Below are 19,270 nucleotides of genomic sequence, written 5' to 3' on the forward strand. Positions count from 1 at the left end.
GATAGACTCCGGATGCTTCACCTGCCGCGATACTAAAGCTACTGATAGTAAATTGTTCATACGATTACCTGTATAATGACAACACAATTACTTGGTATGGTCCAGGGGAGATGCCCCAGTATGTTCCACCGGAACCCGTCTCGTACCTTTTTAGCACCATATATGGCAACTGTGTCCATACCAACCCCATTAACACTGTGTTTTTAGTAACGTGTCGTGGAGTCCATTTCCCTCCGCACTGGGTCACCCCGCTGCCCAGCATTGTGGTCAGGTCTGGAAGAACAGGGCCCCTGTTGCGGTCTTTTTGTGGCTTCTCCACCCGACGCCAGCCCTCCAGCCAGGCCCACGCATCTTCAGGGGAAGAGAAGAACCATGTCTTGCCCTCTGATTCAATGCAGAGTTTAGCTGGGAAATGCATGGCATATTTTATCTCATTGTCTCTCAGTGCCCGTTTGACCGCCATGAAGCTGCGACATTGAGCTTGGACCTTTGTGGTGAAGTCCGGGAAAAAATAGACCACACTGTCATCTAGTTCAATAATTTGGGTTACAGCGTGATGTGTGTAGTATGATGTTGCGATATCGGAAATTGAAGACTCTCGCTATAATCGGCCTCGGAGGTGCCCCCGGCTTAGGTCTAACCCCAGGGGCACGGTGTGCGCGCTCAATGGAAAAGTACTGTGAGAGCTGTTTTGGTTGCAGCTGTTTCAGAATGAGGTCTTCAACGAACAGATCCACCGCAGGACCTTCTGCCCGCTCCGGGACTCCCAAGATACATATGTTGTTTCTTCGGGCCCTACCTTTGTACTCATCTGGTAGCCCCTCCATTTTAATCTGTTGATCTTGCAATAGGCTCACTTGTGTCTTTATTTAACACAGTTGGGACAGCCTCTACCTCCTTTACTCTGGAGTCCATTTTCCTGAGGTCAGCTCTAATAAGAGACACCTCAATATTGGCAGTGTCAATGCGAGTCTCCAGAGAGGTCGGTACTCGCGTAATGGGCGCCATAATATCCTGGAGCGTCAATTCCTGCCGCAGAGGTGGGCCTTGTTGGCTATCCGCGCCCTCTTCAGAGGCGGCGTCTTTATTATCACTCATGTTGGAACTGGCAAATTTGGCTAGTTTATTTTGTGCAGGTGTCTTAGACCCTTTCCCACTTGCCATTGTTAGGGCGCAACGTGCGTTATATGGCCGATATGTCCAAGGGCGTCTCAGTACTCGCCGCCACCTGCCCAGGGGGGGGAGAAAATTCGCTGTCAGCCTGTCGGGTTTCCCAGTCCACCAACCTTACTGCCTACGAGGGGAGGTTAGGGGCCCAAGCGTGGAGTCAAGCAGGTATAGCTCCTCTGCTACTAGAGGCCCGTAGGACACTTGTATATTGGCAGCATCTCACCCACAGCCCCCGATGTGCTGCACGGAGTCCAGATTGAGCACAAGGCAGAAACAGGCCAAGGTTGCGCCCTCAGTGCACCAAGCAATTTACTCAGCAGCTGTCAACTCAGGTGGGGAGTAAGAGGGCCCTTACGTCACCTATCTACACCTCCTTTCAAAGTCCCAGCTCTTAATTGGGGCCAACGCCACAGGACTGCGCCACTAATTCATGCCTCTTGCCTGTGCCAGGGGATTGATTGCGCTGGTGTCTAGGCCTTCGTGGATTCCCAGTAGCCCCGGGCCACCACAGCCGTTATTTACTGCTTCGCCCAAGACCTCAGCCGGATCTCTGCGGGGCTCAGAAGGGGAAGCCCTGCTTCAAAGAGCCTCGTGCTGCTTGTGTGCCAGGCCTTGCACCCCCAGCACACAGCGAATCAAGGCACACCACCGCCTTCGGCCAGAACTAACTCTTCAGGGGGCCGATGGAGAGCAAGGGCTTATGTGCGCACTCAACACCAAGGCGCTGTCATCTCAGTCGTTGCTTGAGGTCGCCTGACTCAGTGTCTCATAAGGCCCAAAAAGCCAAGGCCTCCGTTGTGATCAGGGCCGATTTGCAGCTCTGGCGTCCAGCGGTTAAATCCTGCCTTCTCTGGGCTCGCATGGAGCTATGTTAGTGCTGTAATCGGGAGCGCCCCCTGGGCTGCCGCCCATCTGCCAAGTGCGCCGCCGATTGTGGCTGTCTCCCACAGTGCTCCCACGATGATCGCACCACTATGCTGTCACCTCGTTAGGTCGTGGAGAGAGGGCACACCGCCATGTTTCCCCACAGAGCTCTGGCCGCACCGGCAGTATTTTGCTGGTTTGTCGGTGTCCGATCTGAATTTCGTCCCCACAGTACTCCCCAGGACTCTGAGTTGGGCACAGGATTTTGGCCGGATTGGTACAAAATAGGCTGATCGGGCTGTGAAGCTGCGTTTGAGTGCGGCCATTACCATCGGCTGCTAGCCATGCCCCCCGCCAGCACTGTATTTAATCACAAAAATATATTAATGTAGGTGAGATAAAATGCGTACTAACCTGGGTGATGCTTTCCCAGTTCCATTGTCATTTAGAAGGTGTAACAAAGGGTTTATGATCTGTAAATGTCAAAATGAGTACCCCAAAGAAATGTCTTAAACTTTTCTACCGCCCAGGAACACGTGAGGGCCTCCCTCTCTATAGTGCTATAGTGAGATTCAGCTTGATTTAGGGCTCTAGAAGAAATCCCAACAGTGTGTTCTTTACCAGACACTCATTGACATAATACAGCACCCAAGCCGCGTTGACTAGCGTCAACTGTTAAAAACCATTTCTGACCAGGGGCAAACGAAGAGAGTAGTGGAGCATTAACAATCACATTTTTGATCTCCTGAAATACTTTATCTACATCTTTAAAAAAAAAAGAAAAAAAAAGAAAAAAAGAAATCCGATTGGCCGCACTCTGCTAGTCCTATCAGCGTGTTGCCCCAAAGAATCGTGGTCCATGAAGTAGCGTCGGCGGGTACGCCTATGCCAAAAGTTTAAAATGAAAGTGAGTGTCGCGTTAGCCATCCCTGGACAAGTGTTTCGAGGTAGTTGCCTCTCGTCAGCAGGGAGTAGGTATGTGTGTGGGGTTGCTGCGTAGGCTGCCAAAAAATATTCTCAGGTAAAGTACCACTCAAGGCGCGCAGGTGCGTAGCCATGGGCTCGTCAGCCCCACCAGCTCAAGGGAGCCTGAATATAAACAAAAATCCGATTGGCCGCACTCTGCTAATCCTATCAGCGTGTTGCCCCAAAGAATTGTGGTCCATGAAGTAGCGTCGGCGGGTACGCCTATGCCCAAAGTTTAAAATGAAAGTGAGTGTCGCGTTAGCCATCCCTGGACACGTGTTTCGAGGTAGTTGCCTCTCATCAGCAGGGAGTAGGTATGTGTGTGGGGTTGCTGCGTAGGCTGCCAAAAAATATTCTCAGGTAAAGTACCACTCAAGGCGCGCAGGTGCGTAGCCATGGGCTCGTCAGCCCCACCAGCTCAAGGGAGCCTGAATATAAACAAAAATCCGATTGGCCGCACTCTGCTAGTCCTATCAGCGTGTTTCCCCAAAGAATTATGGTCCATGAAGTAGCGTCGGCGGGTACGCCTATGCCAAAAGTTTAAAATGAAAGTGAGTGTCGCGTTAGCCATCCCTGGACATGTGTTTCGAGGTAGTTGCCTCTCGTCAGCAGGGAGTAGGTATGTGTGTGGGGTTGCTGCGTAGGCTGCCAAAAAATATTCTCAGGTAAAGTACCACTCAAGGCGCGCAGGTGCGTAGCCATGGGCTCGTCAGCCCCACCAGCTCAAGGGAGCCTGACCCCTGTGCCCCCACAGCCGGTCGCTCCTCTTCACTGCTCTGCCTACCTGTCGCTGCCTGGCACCTGCCCACCCTGTAACCTCCGCCTGACGCCACTCACCTGGTTTCACACCGCCGCCGCCTCCTGCCTCCTGCCTGTCGCTTCCTGCCGCTGCTGCCCCTCCTCGCCCGCTGACCTCCGACGCTGCCCCGGTGACTTCTGCTCCGTTTTTCCCGCTGTTTCCGCCACCGCTGACCCGCTCTCCTCCTTCCTGCTCCCGCCTGCAGTCCCACCTCCCCCCACTGCCCATTGAACAACCCCCTCCCGCCTCCCAGCTGACCCTCCCTCCCGGCTCCTTATTTAAAGGGACAGTAGCGGGCTGGTCAGTGTGACCCCTGTGCCCCCACAGCCGGTCGCTCCTCTTCACTGCTCTGCCTACCTGTCGCTGCCTGGCACCTGCCCACCCTGTAACCTCCGCCTGACGCCACTCACCTGGTTTCACGCCGCCGCCGCCTCCTGCCTCCTGCCTGTCGCTTCCTGCCGCTGCTGCCCCTCCTCGCCCGCTGACCTCCGATGCTGCCCCGGTGACTTCTGCTCCGTTTTTCCCGCCGTTTCCGCCACCGCTGACCCGCTCTCCTCCTTCCTGCTCCCGCCTGCAGTCCCGCCTCCCCCCACTGCCCATTGGACAACCCGCTCCTGCCTCCCAGCTGACCCTCCCTCCCGGCTCCTTATTTAAAGGGACAGTAGCGGGCTGGTCAGTGTGACCCCTGTGCCCCCACAGCCGGTCGCTCCTCTTCACTGCTCTGCCTACCTGTCGCTGCCTGGCACCTGCCCACCCTGTAACCTCCGCCTGACGCCACTCACCTGGTTTCACGCCGCCGCCGCCTCCTGCCTCCTGCCTGTCGCTGCTGCCCCTCCTCGCCCGCTGACCTCCGACGCTGCCCCGGTGACTTCTGCTCCGTTTTTCCCGCCGTTTCCGCCACCGCTGACCCGCTCTCCTCCTTCCTGCTCCCGCCTGCAGTCCCGCCTCCCCCCACTGCCCATTGGACAACCCGCTCCCGCCTCCCAGCTGACCCTCCCTCCCGGCTCCTTATTTAAAGGGACAGTAGCGGGCAGGTCAGTGTGACCCCTGTGCCCCCACAGCCGGTCGCTCCTCTTCACTGCTCTGCCTACCTGTCGCTGCCTGGCACCTGCCCACCCTGTAACCTCCGCCTGACGCCACTCACCTGGTTTCACGCCGCCGCCGCCTCCTGCCTCCTGCCTCCTGCCTCCTGCCTCCTGCTTCCTGCCGCTGCTGCCCCTCCTCGCCCGCTGACCTCCGACGCTGCCCCGGTGACTTCTGCTCCGTTTTTCACGCCGTTTCCGCCACCGCTGACCCGCTCTCCTCCTTCCTGCTCTCGCCTGCAGTCCCGCCTCACCCCACTGCCCATTGGACAACCCGCTCCCGCCTCCCAGCTGACCCTCCCTCCCGGCTCCTTATTTAAAGGGACAGTAGCGGGCTGGTCAGTGTGACCCCTGTGCCCCCACAGCCGGTCGCTCCTCTTCACTGCTCTGCCTACCTGTCGCTGCCTGGCACCTGCCCACCCTGTAACCTCCGCCTGACGCCACTCACCTGGTTTCACGCCGCCGCCGCCTCCTGCCTCCTGCCTCCTGCCTGTCGCTTCCTGCCGCTGCTGCCCCTCCTCGCCCGCTGACCTCCGACGCTGCCCCGGTGACTTCTGCTCCGTTTTTCCCGCCGTTTCCGCCACCGCTGACCCGCTCTCCTCCTTCCTGCTCCCGCCTGCAGTCCCGCCTCCCCCCACTGCCCATTGGACAACCCGCTCCCGCCTCCCAGCTGACCCTCCCTCCCGGCTCCTTATTTATGACGCCCACTGAGTGACCGCGCAGCGGACGCGCGCAGCGGGAGCGCCGACTGAGCGCTGAAGGTGCGCCAAAGGTAAGCCCGTCTGCGCCCGTCCGCGCCTGGACCGCGCCCAGCGCCAGACCCCCTGGCCCCCGCGCCCGCCAGCCCCCCCACAGGACCTACGACTTCGCTACGCTCATCGCACTCAAAACCGCCCGAGCCCCCGGATGCTACCGAGCGTCCCCGCGACACACCCATGGACCCTTCGTCTGCCGATCCTGCAACTTCTCCTGCCTCCAAACAAGCACCACGCCCACCAAGACGGACAACAGCAACCACCTTAAGTGCATCCTGATCAACACCCGCTCCGTCCACAGACACGCCGTGGAACTCTGGAACCTCCTCGACACCGCATCTCCAGACGTCGCCTTCCTCACGGAAACCTGGATGAACGACTCCTCAGCCCCCGACATCGCCATAGCCATCCCGGACGGCTACAAGATCATCAGGAGGGATCGCAACAACCAGACCGGAGGGGGCATCGCCATCGCTCACAAAAGCACCATTCGCATCTCGACTGACTCCACCGACGCATTCAACACCGCTGAATACCTGCACTTCCAGATCCACACCGACCCCAAGACTACCCTCAGAGGCACCCTCATCTACAGACCCCCGGGACCACGCGCACAGTTCTGCGAAGACATCACGGACTTCATCAGCCCTCACGCCCTCCCCTCCGCCGACTACATCCTCCTCGGGGACCTCAACTTCCACCTGGAGAACAACAACGACCGCAACACGACCACCCTGCTGGACAACCTCGCCAACCTCGGACTCCAGCAACTGGTCAACACCCCCACCCACTACGCTGGCCACACGCTCGACCCCCTATTCTCATCCAGCAAGCACGTCACCTTCAGCCACTGCACCGGACTCCACTGGACTGACCACAGCTGCGTCCACTTCAGCTTCAAGAAGAACACGGTCCACCACCACCCGAAGCAGGTTCCCCACAGAAACTGGAGCAAGATCACCGTCGACCAGCTCACCACCTCCCTCAGCCAGAACCCACCGGTCAGGACAACGGACCCTAACACAGCAGCCCTCGACCTCACGCAATGGCTGACCTCCTGTGCCAACGACCTCGCCCCACTGAAGAACCCACTCACCAGGCCCAGAAGCAAGAAGGCCCCCTGGTTCACCGACGAACTCAAGGACTCCAAGAAGGCCTGCCGCACCCTCGAGAAGGCCTGGCGCCTCGACAAGACCACCGACAACATGACCGCCCTCAAACTCGCCACCCGCAGACATCATCAGCTCATCCGCACCACCAAGAAGAAATCTTTGAAGGAACGACTGGACAAGAACGCCCATGACAGCAAGGAGCTCTTCAACATCGTTAAGGAGTTCTCCAACCCCAGCACCGGCAACAACGACATCACTCCCTCGCAGGACCTCTGCGACTCCCTCGCCTCGTACTTCCACCGCAAGATCGCCGACATCCACAACAGTTTCGGCGCTCCACCCCCGCACCCATCGACCGAACCTACACACCCCGCCGCTATCCTCCAGACATGGACCAAAGTGCCCCCGAAGACACGACACGCATGATGAACACCATCCACTCCGGATCTCCGACCGACCCATGCCCCCACCATGTCTTCAACAAGGCCGCCTCTACCATCGCACCCCACCTCCGAGACATCATCAACGCCTCCTTCGACACAGCCACCTTCCCGGAGAGCTGGAAGCACGCCGAGCTCAGCGCACTACTGAAAAAACCAACAGCGGACCCGACCGACCTCAAGAACTTCCGCCCAATCTCGCTCCTTCCATTCCCTGTCAAAGTCATCGAGAACGTCGTCAACAAGCAGCTGGCTGCCTTCCTCGAGACGAACGGATCCCTCGACCCATCGCAATCCGGATTCAGAGCCAACCACAGCACCGAGACCGCCCTCATCGCAGCCACCGACGACATCCGAGCCCTGCTCGACAAAGGTGAAACAGCGGCACTCATCCTCCTTGACCTCTCCGCAGCATTTGACACTGTCTGCCACCGCACTCTAGTCCAACGCCACCGGCATCCAGGGGATTGCTCTGGAATGGATCATCTCATTCCTCTCCGGCAGAACACAGAGAGTACACCTCCCTCCGTTCCGCTCTGAGGCCACCGAAGTCATCTGCGGCGTCCCGCAAGGATCGTCGCTCAGCCCCACTCTCTTCAACATCTACATGAAACCCCTCGCTGCCATCGCACGCCAACACAACCTCAACATAATTTCCTACGCCGATGACACCCAGCTGATTCTCTCCCTCACCAGAGACCCCGACACCGCCAAAGCCGACCTACACGAAGGGATGAAAGATGTCACCGAATGGATGAACATCAGCCGCCTGAAGTTGAACACGGACAAGACAGAAGTCCTCATCCTGGGACCGTCGCCCTCCGCATGGGACGACTCCTGGTGGCCCCCGGCCCTGGGCACCGCACCCAAGCCAACGGACCACGCACGCAACCTGGGCGTCATCCTGGACTCCTCCCTATCTATGACCAGACAAGTCAACGCTGTCTCCTCATCTTGCTTCCACAACCTCCGCATGCTCCGCAAGATCTTCAGATGGATCCCGACCGAGACCAGGAAGACTGTCACCCAGGCCCTCGTCACCAGCAGACTAGACTACGGAAACACCCTCTACGCTGGTACAACAGCCAAGCTTCTGAAAAGACTTCAGCGTATCCAAAACGCCTCCGCCCGTCTCATCCTGGACGCCCCCCGACGCAGCCACATCTCGAGCCACCTGAGAGACCTGCACTGGCTCCCTGTCAACAAGAGGATCACGTTCAGACTCCTCACCCACGCACACAAATCCCTCCACGACCTGGGCCCAAGGTACCTCAGCGACCGCCTGACCTTCTACACGCCCACCCGACAGCTACGATCCGCGAACCTCGCCCTCGCCGTCGTCCCTCGCATCCAGAGAGCCACCGCCGGAGGAAGATCCTTCTCCTACCTAGCGGCCAGGACATGGAACTCCCTGCCCGTCCACCTGCGGCTGACCCAGGACCACCTCGCCTTCAGGAAACAGCTCAAGACCTGGCTGTTCGAGCAGTAGCAGACCCCCTCCCCCAAGCGCCTTGAGACCCTTCCGGGTGAGTAGTGCACGATATAAATTCCATGATTGATTGATTGATTGATTGATTGACCAGCTCAAGGGAGCCTGAATATAAACAAAAATCCGATTGGCCGCACTCTGCTAGTCCTATCAGCGTGTTGCCCCAAAGAATTGTGGTCCATGAAGTCGCGTCGGCGGGTACGCCTATGCCAAAAGTTTAAAATGAAAGTGAGTGTCGCGTTAGCCATCCCTGGACACGTGTTTCGAGGTAGTTGCCTCTCGTCAGCAGGGAGTAGGTATGTGTGTGGGGTTGCTGCGTAGGCTGCCAAAAAATATTCTCAGGTAAAGTACCACTCAAGGCGCGCAGGTGCGTAGCCATGAGCTCGTCAGCCCCACCAGCTCAAGGGAGCCTGAATATAAACAAAAATCCGATTTGCCGCACTCTGCTAATCCTATCAGCGTGTTGCCCCAAAGAATTGTGGTCCATGAAGTAGCGTCGGCGGGTACGCCTATGCCCAAAGTTTAAAATGAAAGTGAGTGTCGCGTTAGCCATCCCTGGACACGTGTTTCGAGGTAGTTGCCTCTCATCAGCAGGGAGTAGGTATGTGTGTGGGGTTGCTGCGTAGGCTGCCAAAACATATTCTCAGGTAAAGTACCACTCAAGGCACGCAGGTGCGTAGCCATGGGCTCGTCAGCTCCACCAGCTCAAGGGAGCCTGAATATAAACAAAAATCCGATTGGCCGCATTCTGCTAGTCCTATCAGCGTGTTGCCCCAAAGAATTATGGTCCATGAAGTAGCGTCGGCGGGTACGCCTATGCCAAAAGTTTAAAATGAAAGTGAGTGTCGCGTTAGCCATCCCTGGACACGTGTTTCGAGGTAGTTGCCACTCGTCAGCAGGGAGTAGGTATGTGTGTGGGGTTGCTGCGTAGGCTGCCAAAAAATATTCTCAGGTAAAGTACCACTCAAGGCGCGCAGGTGCGTAGCCATGGGCTCGTCAGCCCCACCAGCTCAAGGGAGCCTGAATATAAACAAAAATCCGATTGGCCGCACTCTGCTAGTCCTATCAGCGTGTTGCTCCAAAGATTTGTGGTCCATGAAGTAGCGTCGGCGGGTACGCCTATGCCAAAAGTTTAAAATGAAAGTGAGTGTCGCGTTAGCCATCCCTGGACACGTGTTTCGAGGTAGTTGCCTCTCGTCAGCAGGGAGTAGGTATGTGTGTGGGGTTGCTGCGTAGGCTGCCAAAAAATATTCTCAGGTAAAGTACCACTCAAGGCGCGCAGGTGCGTAGCCATGGGCTCGTCAGCCCCACCAGCTCAAGGGAGCCTGAATTTAAACAAAAATCCGATTGGCCGCACTCTGATAGTCCTATCAGCGTGTTGCCCCAAAGAATTGTGGTCCATGAAGTAGCGTCGGCGGGTACGCCTATGCCAAAAGTTTAAAATGAAAGTGAGTGTCGCGTTAGCCATCCCTAGACACGTGTTTAGAGGTAGTTGCCTCTCGTCAGCAGGGAGTAGGTATGTGTGTGGGGTTGCTGCGCAGGCTGCCAAAAAATATTCTCAGGTAAAGTACCACTCAAGGCGCGCAGGTGCGTAGCCATGGGCTCGTCAGCCCCACCAGCTCAAGGGAGCCTGAATATAAACAAAAATCCGATTGGCCGCACTCTGCTAGTCCTATCAGCGTGTTGCCCCAAAGAATTGCGGTCCATGAAGTAGCGTCGGCGGGTACGCCTATGCCAAAAGTTTAAAATGAAAGTGAGTGTTGCGTTAGCCATCCCTGGACACGTGTTTCGAGGTAGTTGCCTCTCGTCAGCAGGTAGTAGGTATGTGTGTGGGGTTGCTGCGTAGGCTGCCAAAAAATATTCTCAGGTAAAGTACCACTCAAGGCGCGCAGGTGCGTAGCCTTGGGCTCGTCAGCCCCACCAGCTCAAGGGAGCCTGAATATAAACAAAAATCCGATTGGCCGCACTCTGCTAGTCCTATCAGCGTGTTGCCCCAAAGAATTGTGGTCCATGAAGTAGCGTCGGCGGGTACGCCTATGCCAAAAGTTTAAAATGAAAGTGAGTGTCGCGTTAGCCATCCCTGGACACGTGTTTGGAGGTAGTTGCCTCTCGTCAGCAGGGAGTAGGTATGTGTGGCCAATCGGATTTTTATCTACATCTTTGTGCCAAATAAAAGAAGTGGCCTTCTTAAGCGATGAACGTAAGGGTTGGAAAAGGCCTGGTTAGGATTGCTGTAAAATGTGCCACTACACTCGATCTACTACACCGCCACCTGCAGTAATCGGAAGCCTGAGTTCAGGTGCAGCTTAAGCAACATTACAACCGAAGAAGATATTTTAGGCAGTCCCAGAAAGGGTTTGTAGAAATGTAGTAACAATTACAGGCAATGCCATTTGGGGGATGCTTTATAGTCTGCACATGCTGAGTCAGATTAAGCAGGTGCAGTGGATTCATGGTACATATGAGACACCACAGCAAACACACATACTTCAAAATAATATTTTATGGTGATTAAAAAACCTAAAGCGGAGTCAAATTACAATTCAGCATAGCTATAACCCTTTCAAACTATAAGACTTTACCTTTATATCACCCACATTTTCACCGTGCTCATCAGCTGTCCCACTGCAAACATCTCTTGGCAAACCAAAAATATACTCTTAATTGTCCCAGAGCCACCCAGCCTGGTGTCTATCACTCCATTAAAAACTAGTGGAAAAGTCAGCCACATTGTAATTTTAGGTCAGCATCAACTCAAGATGAGGGTTTGACAATGGCCATTTAACTTTTATATCTAGTAGAACAGCCTGTTGTATAGCAAACAGCTCCTTTTCTGTTAAGCTCAGACCTGCCAACTCACGCAGTGCCACCGTGTGTCACACGATTTTGACTCCCTTCACACAGTTGCCTGGTGAGGAGCTGAACTTACACTGTGGCAAGGCAAGCTGTAAACCACTGCTTTTAGTAGATTTCCAGCTCATCTTTTGTAGCTGTCTGCAGTGAATATCCATTAAGAGGTGTGAAAACAGCCCAGGACTTGAGCGATGGCATCAGCGACCCTCTATTTATTTTTTGGTGTGGGGCTTGATAGAGGGCAGAGAGCCTCTTGAGTAGCTCTCGGCACCAGGTCCCGCCCCTTCCAAGCCTCCGCTTCCTCCTCCTCACACTGTGAAATTTACTTACAGGAAGGCAGGTCTTTAAGATGATCAAGAGGGGAGGCACTAGGAGGCACGCGACCAAGATGGCCGCACGACCTTGAGGCTCTGGCGGCCTGGCCCGTAAATACTCAACAAAAATGCGTAACCGCTGCTAAGGAGCGTGCCTACTATCCCAAATCATGCTTTGGAGAGAGTTGGGAATCCTCAGGCAATCCTAACAGCACTAGCGGATTAAGGCAAAGTGGGGAAAGAGTCGATCGCGAGCCCCAGCGGGAGCGGCAGTACGAGACATGCAACCAGGAGGCGGGCCCATCAACTAATCGAGCCTGTGGTTGCACATGAGCCGAAGCTCGTACTCAATGCGCGCCAGTGGCTCCGCGTCTGGCAGGAGAGCCCTGCGGACTGCGTGGCCCGGGATGAGCTGACCGGGGATTCGGGTGCCCCACCGCCCGACAAGGTGAGAAGGGACCCCTTTGTAGCCTGGGAGGGAACGGCAATCTCATACAAGGCACCAGAACGATGCGGACAGTACCCCCTCCCACGCCGGAAGACTAAGATCGGTGTCGGGATTAACGCGCCCCCCCACCCGCTCCCATGGGACCATTGGCCTACGCAGCAAAGAGCCACCCCGACGCGAGGGACTATCACCTATTGGTCCCTGGAATGAGAAACGGTAGCAATTATTGTGCCCCCGTGGGCTTATTGATTAAAGAAGGAGACAGCGGCTGGACCCCGGACCTCTGGGGCAAGGTACCACATGGCAGGAGGTGTGACCGGTGCACCAACTCAGCACTGGATTTAAGATTGCGGGCCCAAGGCTTGTCATGCGACAGGCCTGAAGTGAGGCGCATGGAGCACACCCGCAACAGAGCACCCCTCCTGCTCAAGGACTGTGTGCTCAGGCCAACGCAGTGCTGTACCCCCACATACTAAGGCGAGTGGTGTCTGGCAGAATGCCACCCCTCATGCATCACAGTAACAAGGCCATCTCACACCGGCCTTGGCCCTCCCCCTGAAGTCGGCGGCCTGCATAGCGCCCCCACGGACGCAAAGACACTGCCAGAAGTTCACCTAGCTAGAATTGAACTACGTTACATAGAGACTGGAGTAATTTTTAGTGGAATAAATTGCACAAACATTGAAGCCCCAACGCCAGACCAGACAACCACCCTATAAACATTGTCGAAAGGAACTACTACCCTAAGAAGGGGGCTAACGCACCCCGGAGTATTAACAGTGGCAAGATGGGGCGTACAGTTGGCAAGCAGTCAGAATTGCCATTCGAGGTCAAAAAAACAGCGAGCTCACAGCACGAAGGACAAATTGAGGCGGGCCTCCCTGATGATCAAGACGACGACTGTAAAGCAATACTCCTCAATATGAAAAGTAACTTAACCTCCATCAAATCAAAAATGGATGCCATGTCCAATCGTATGGACACAATTGTCCACAAAATGTAAAAACACGGCCACAGGATCAGAGAAGCAGAAACCAGAATTTCAGATCTGGAAGACAACACCACAAGTCATAAAAAAAAAATCTCTCAGAAGGATCGACTGCTGAAGGTCATATGCGCAAAAAATTAAGACTTAGAGTTGAGATCGTGCCGAAACAATGTACGCGTGCTAGGTCTACCTGAATTGACAAATACAGGCCGCATGGAAGATTACATAGAATGGCTGCTCTGCGACGTATTCAGCGCTGAAGCCTTCTCCAAACACTTAGTGATCGAAAGAGCACACAGATCACTGGGGTCGAGACCACCTCAGGGAACGCCACCAAGGCTCATCATGGTGAGATTCCTCAACTACCGTGACAGGGATACCGTGCTGCAGCTTGTTCGTGAGAAAAAGAAGGTGGAATATGAGAACAATGCCCTTAGCTTCTATCCAGACTTCTCCCAAACTGTTCCAGAAGAAAAAAGGAAATTCACCGTAGTCAAACGGAAACTACAACAGGCCCACCTTAAATACGCTATGCTGTAACCAGCACGACTACGAGTAGCTTACAAGGAGAAACAACATTTCTTCCGGACCCCACAGCAAGACGAGGATTTCCTGAAAAAGACCCTACACTCGTCACCCAGCGACGCCCCTAGTAGATCCAGGTCCCAATCTTCTTCACCATTATCCAAACTTGACTGAACTCACAGACAGAGGATAGTGCAACGATGCTCTGTGCTGTACTCTTGTGAGGAGCACTGACTTCACTCTAACCGTGGGCTGCTGTAATGTGTGGAACAATGTGGGACATGAACAATAGCCATGATGGAACCGATGGAGTGCCCTGACAGATGGTAATGGGCATAGAACTTTTGAAAATGAACAGAAAATCTATGCTTTCTCTCTCATCTTTTTATCCTTACGGTAATATGATTTCTAAAGTGGTACAGAACTTAACCGAAGGTCCGGATGCCCTCCCCGTTCCCTCGCACTTCCACAAGTTGGAGGTCACTCTCCCTGGTCATCGAGGCATTATGGGATGGAGGGCTGGCGCAACCCCCCCCCCCTAGCGGCACATCTGCAGGAGATCCCCCTAAGCAGCCTCTTAGACATTAGCACATTCAGTTAGGATGTTCGCATGTACAAAGGTTTGTTTAATGTTTTTCTTGCCTGATGGGGAATGGGTGGGCAATGCATACCTGACAATCAATCAATCAATAAGCTTTATTTCGATTTAAAATTAAATCATAAAAGCAATACATTTAAAAGAAAAAACCTCCCAACCAGTCAATATAATACACAATCTTCAAGTTCATTACAATGAATTAATGTACAACTCCTCTAGTTTTACGTAGTCTCATTGCTGCCTTCAAAAAGTTTAAAACACAAAATAAAGTGAATTGATCAGTAGACATTTTTAAAAACAATAATGCCACCCTTACATGTTTAAACTTAAGTTTCTTAAGCAGATCGTTCAGATACTGTCTCCTTGGCCTGGCATAAAAAGAGCATAAAAATATAAAATGAAGGGTATCCTGCGGAGATCTGCAATCGCAGCCGCAGGGCCCTTTATCGCTAAGTTTATCGGTAAAACCCTCTGGCACTGCTAATAAAACATGAATAAGACCAAATCTAAAACGGGTCATTAAAAATCTTTCATGTTGGTTAAGTACAAAAGACAGATAGGGTTCTATGCCAGTGGTTGTTTTGACCAAGGCGTGTTCTCTCACAGTCCGCTTTGAGAGTTCCGCCTTTTCACGAGTGGTAACCAGAAAATTAGAATGCAAGATCTTTATACTCCCCTTGTCGCTGGACCTAATTATCTCGGGTGCACTGTACAGTTCCTCACGTCCCAATTTCATAAATGTGGTTTTGACGTATCGCAGCCACGCGATCCTGCTGCTATGATTCAGTTTCAAGCAGTCCAATAAAACAGATTTTGTTAATCCGGAGTCTTCATTGAGCCAAATTTTAAGCCAGCAAAGAAGAGGTTTGACGGCCACCAAGTCAGAGAGATAGCTGACCCCCAACTCCTCGTGTATGCTGAAAGTAGGTGAGCTAGGCGGAACTCTCAGCAAGCTTTTCAAATATGTTTTCCACAGTTTGAAGTTTAGACGTTTCTATGAAACCCCAAACTTCACTACCATATAGAACCGCTGATAAACAGATAGAGTTATACAATTTTAAAATAAGACCGGGTGTCCTGTACCCCAGCCGAGTGGCATATCCCTTGATGGACCCTGTAATCCTGGACATGTTAAGACATTTTTCGTCTATTAGATTTTTAAAATTCAGCTTTACATCAAAGGTTATGCCTAAGTAAGTGAACATGGGTACATTCCTAGTACATGTGTGCCAATTGTAAAGTTCTGTTGTCTTCATGGTTTCTCCCCTACCGTCATCACATATGATTTAGTGAGATTAGTAGACATGTCCAGATTTGTCATAAAAGTTGTAAAACAGTCTATTAAAATTTGTAGTGCAGAGGGAGTGCGGGCCAGGAGAACAGCATCATCTGCGTATAATAGGACAGGAACTTTACGTGAGCCTATCCTAGGGACATCTGTCGCAATACTGCTAAGTGTGGAGTCCAACCCATTTATATATAAGACAAATAAAAAGGGTGCAAGAATACAGCCCTGGCGCACCCCACTCGAGCATTCAAAACTTTTGGTTAAATTCCCCGCTGGGGAGTACCTAACTATGGCTGAGGTGTCAGAGTGAAGAGTATGCAGTATGCCTATAAGTGATGGGTCAAGCCCCATATCGCCAAGCAGTGCCCACAATTTGCTGCGATTCACACGATCAAACGCAGCTGAGAGGTCCATAAAGGCCAGAAATAATGATCCCTTTTTGGCTATGGTGTATTTGGCACTAATTAAATATAGGTTGAGACATTTATCCACTGTGGACTTTCCCTTCCGAAACCCATACTGGGTGTCGGTAATCACCCCCTTAAGTTCTACCCAGTCCTCTAGTCTGTTTAAAATCACCCCACCCAGAACCTTCATGGTGGCGTCTATTAGCGAAATTGGACGATAACAATGGGGACTGTCCCTATCCCCCTTCTTATATATCGGGACAATTATTGCAGAGGACCATGTGGCTGGCATTTTACTTGTAATAGCAGCATTTAAAACTCTAGTCAGAAGCGGGATCCACACTTCAAGATTGCTATGATAAAGATCTGGCGGAATACCGGCGGGACCTGGTGCCTTATTACGACTTAGGGCGGCAATACCTACACAAACTACCTCCATAGAGAAAAATAGTGACTGTGTGGAATCCATAGAGACTGCTGGGGCCAAAAAGACCACTTGATCTGTGGGGTGGTTATAAAGCCCTTTAAAATACACCTGCCAATCATCCGGTAAAATTACTGTTGAAATGTCTGGCTTATTTGGATCTGCAAAGCAGGCACTATTTATCACCTGCCAGAAGCGTGTAATATCGTGTAATTCTGCAGCATCTGTTAAGTCTTCCCAGGCCGCGCGCTGAATTTGGCTCTTGCGCTCCTTTAACACCCTATTATACTGTTTCCGACATTTAGCCACTTTTGCCTTTGCAGGCGGGGATTCTTTCATAACCATTTTGAGGTTCCTTAGAGCAAGTGAGCATGAGGCATCAAACCATCTATTTTGCAGCGGGTTAGATTTCCTCGCAGGGACAGTAAGAAGGGTGCTAATCAAATTGGCAAGGGCCTCAAAGGAAGTAATTATTTCTAGCCCCCCCACAGTGGGATCTAAGCAATTCATAATATGCTCCTGTCCATCTTTAAAAAGAGAAGAAGGAAATAATTCCGTATCTACTTGTGCCCATCTTACTCGCCGCCCTTGACCCGTGGTTGTAAGGGAGGAGGCCTTAAGGTGACTAGTCAGCGATGTGGCGCGGATGATAGTAGGGAGCAAAAAGACAAGAGGGTTGTGATCACTGAATGGGCTAGAGATAATGTGAAAGTTTAGGATTCTGCTTGCTAACAAAGGGGTGGCAAAAACAAAATCAATGAAGGAATTACAACCCCTCCCTTTACAAGTTGGGGGGATTAGACTATCTCCAGTGATGGAGAGCGTTTCCATTATGTTTACTAAGCCCAAAGAACTTGTAACAGTAGTGAGTTCTAGACCTGCCTGCGAGTGTTCCATATGTAGGCCCTTACGCACTGGACATGTCGACCAGTCTCCCCTAGTGATCATCAAATTTGGGCACAAATGACAATTAAAGTCTCCCAACAAGATTAGTTCGGTTCGACCTGCATTCTTGTCCAGTATTGAGCTCAGCCTCAAGTTAAGCTCAGAGAACGAGTTGCCTCCTTCACAGTTAGATTGTGCGTTGTAAAAATTTAGGATAATCAGACACATGACGCAAGTGGTCATTGTGATACCCTGCGTAACTGCTGAGTCCAACAGCAAATCCCTCCATGTGCCTGACATCCCCAATTTTACAAAAACAATCAGACCTCCCTTGGCCCTCCCAGATGATGATTTTGCTGCTTGTCTATGGTAAGATTTGTAACCTTCCAAAAAAATGTCATGTCCAATTTCCCAAGTCTCTTGGAGACAAATTATGTCATACTTCCTAATCATTCTCAGCCAATGTGGGTCATGAAGTTTGCTGGTTAATCCCGCTATATTCCAGGAAATGAAGTTAATACCCCTGTGTTCATATGTGTTCTCGCCTTCACCAAGTACCCGATGTTCAGTGGGGCTTGGTGGAACTATATCCATGTTGTAAACAGAAAGTTTCGACCTGGCATTGTGGGATCGAACTCCAGTACCAGCATTTGTTCCTACTTCACTAGCTTCACTGACTGAACAATTGACCCCTATCTGGCTTGATGAATCAGCCGAGGTTAAAGACTGATGTAGGACCCAAGAACTCAGTCAGTCTACACCCTCTAATGACTCCAAGCTCTCCAGACAAGTTGGGGAGGTCAGTGGGGGAGGGGGAGGGAAGAGGAAAGCAGTCAAAGCAATCAAGTATTCCCTGATAGAGATTCAGGTCTGAGCGTGTTTTTTAAACTGCGTATTGAAATAAACATGTAACATATATTTTCACCCACATCATGGGATAATGAGTACCACAAGGACACTGGTTAAAATTAATTGCATACCCTGGAATGCAAGGTGGTTAAACACCCCACGAAAAAGACAATCTATTTTAGAATACCTGGATAGACACCAAACCCAGATAATACTTCTACGGGAGACCCATTTTGACCCAATTATGCAACCAAGCTTGGCTGGACATCATACCGCTACTTCTCGTCATATTCCGCATACGCACGGGGAGTAGTTATCCTGGTTAGAAAAACACACTATTTGTCCCCGGGGAATCACTAAATGTCCAACAAGGACGATACTGTATAGTGTGGGGCCGCCTAGGCCCACATGTAGTTACCATCGCCAACCGTTATGGCCCTAAAGTAGATGACCCCTATTTTTTCAGTACAGTATGGGGCAAAATACTTTCCATAGGAACAACGTATGTCATTTGGGGAGGAGACTTCAATATAGCAGTCTCACCGGCCTTGGACAGATCACACCTGGCTGCACAGCACTACACAGCTCGACGTGGTCGAGAATTGACTACTGGCTGATCACAAGAGGAATGAGACACTGTGTACAACAGGCTGAACACCTAGTGCGGACACTTTCCGACCACTCCCCCGTACAAATGACACTCTCCATTCCAGAGTGCGAGGCACCATATAGCAAGTAGTGACTAAACTCAATGACATTATTAGACCCAGTCTTTAAAGTAGAGACAGGACAAGAGATACAAGATCTTTTTGAGAGCATTATTGACACTGTCCCCAAAATCGCCACGGTGTGGGAAGCGTTCAAAGTCACCATACGAGGAATCTGTATCACAAAGGGTGGGGGTACACTAAGAGATATTCGCACACAACTAAATGCACTAGAGAGGAACATAAAAGCATTTAGAACAAGAAGCGAGCGAACCAAACACAGGGGGACACATAAAAGCCACCTTAG

At 52.2% G+C, this 19,270-nt stretch overlaps 1 protein-coding gene across 1 annotated transcript in view; it reads left to right on the forward strand.

Moving 5' to 3' along the window:
• The window catches only part of RAD51B (RAD51 paralog B), a 2,869,137-nt gene that overhangs the window by 2,520,967 nt on the left and 328,900 nt on the right, over positions 1 to 19,270 (forward strand). The gene's annotated exons all lie outside the window — the stretch shown is intronic.

Source organism: Triturus cristatus, chromosome 9 (assembly GCF_964204655.1).
Source record: "Triturus cristatus chromosome 9, aTriCri1.1, whole genome shotgun sequence".
In the NCBI taxonomy this organism is placed as follows: Eukaryota; Metazoa; Chordata; class Amphibia; order Caudata; family Salamandridae; genus Triturus; species Triturus cristatus.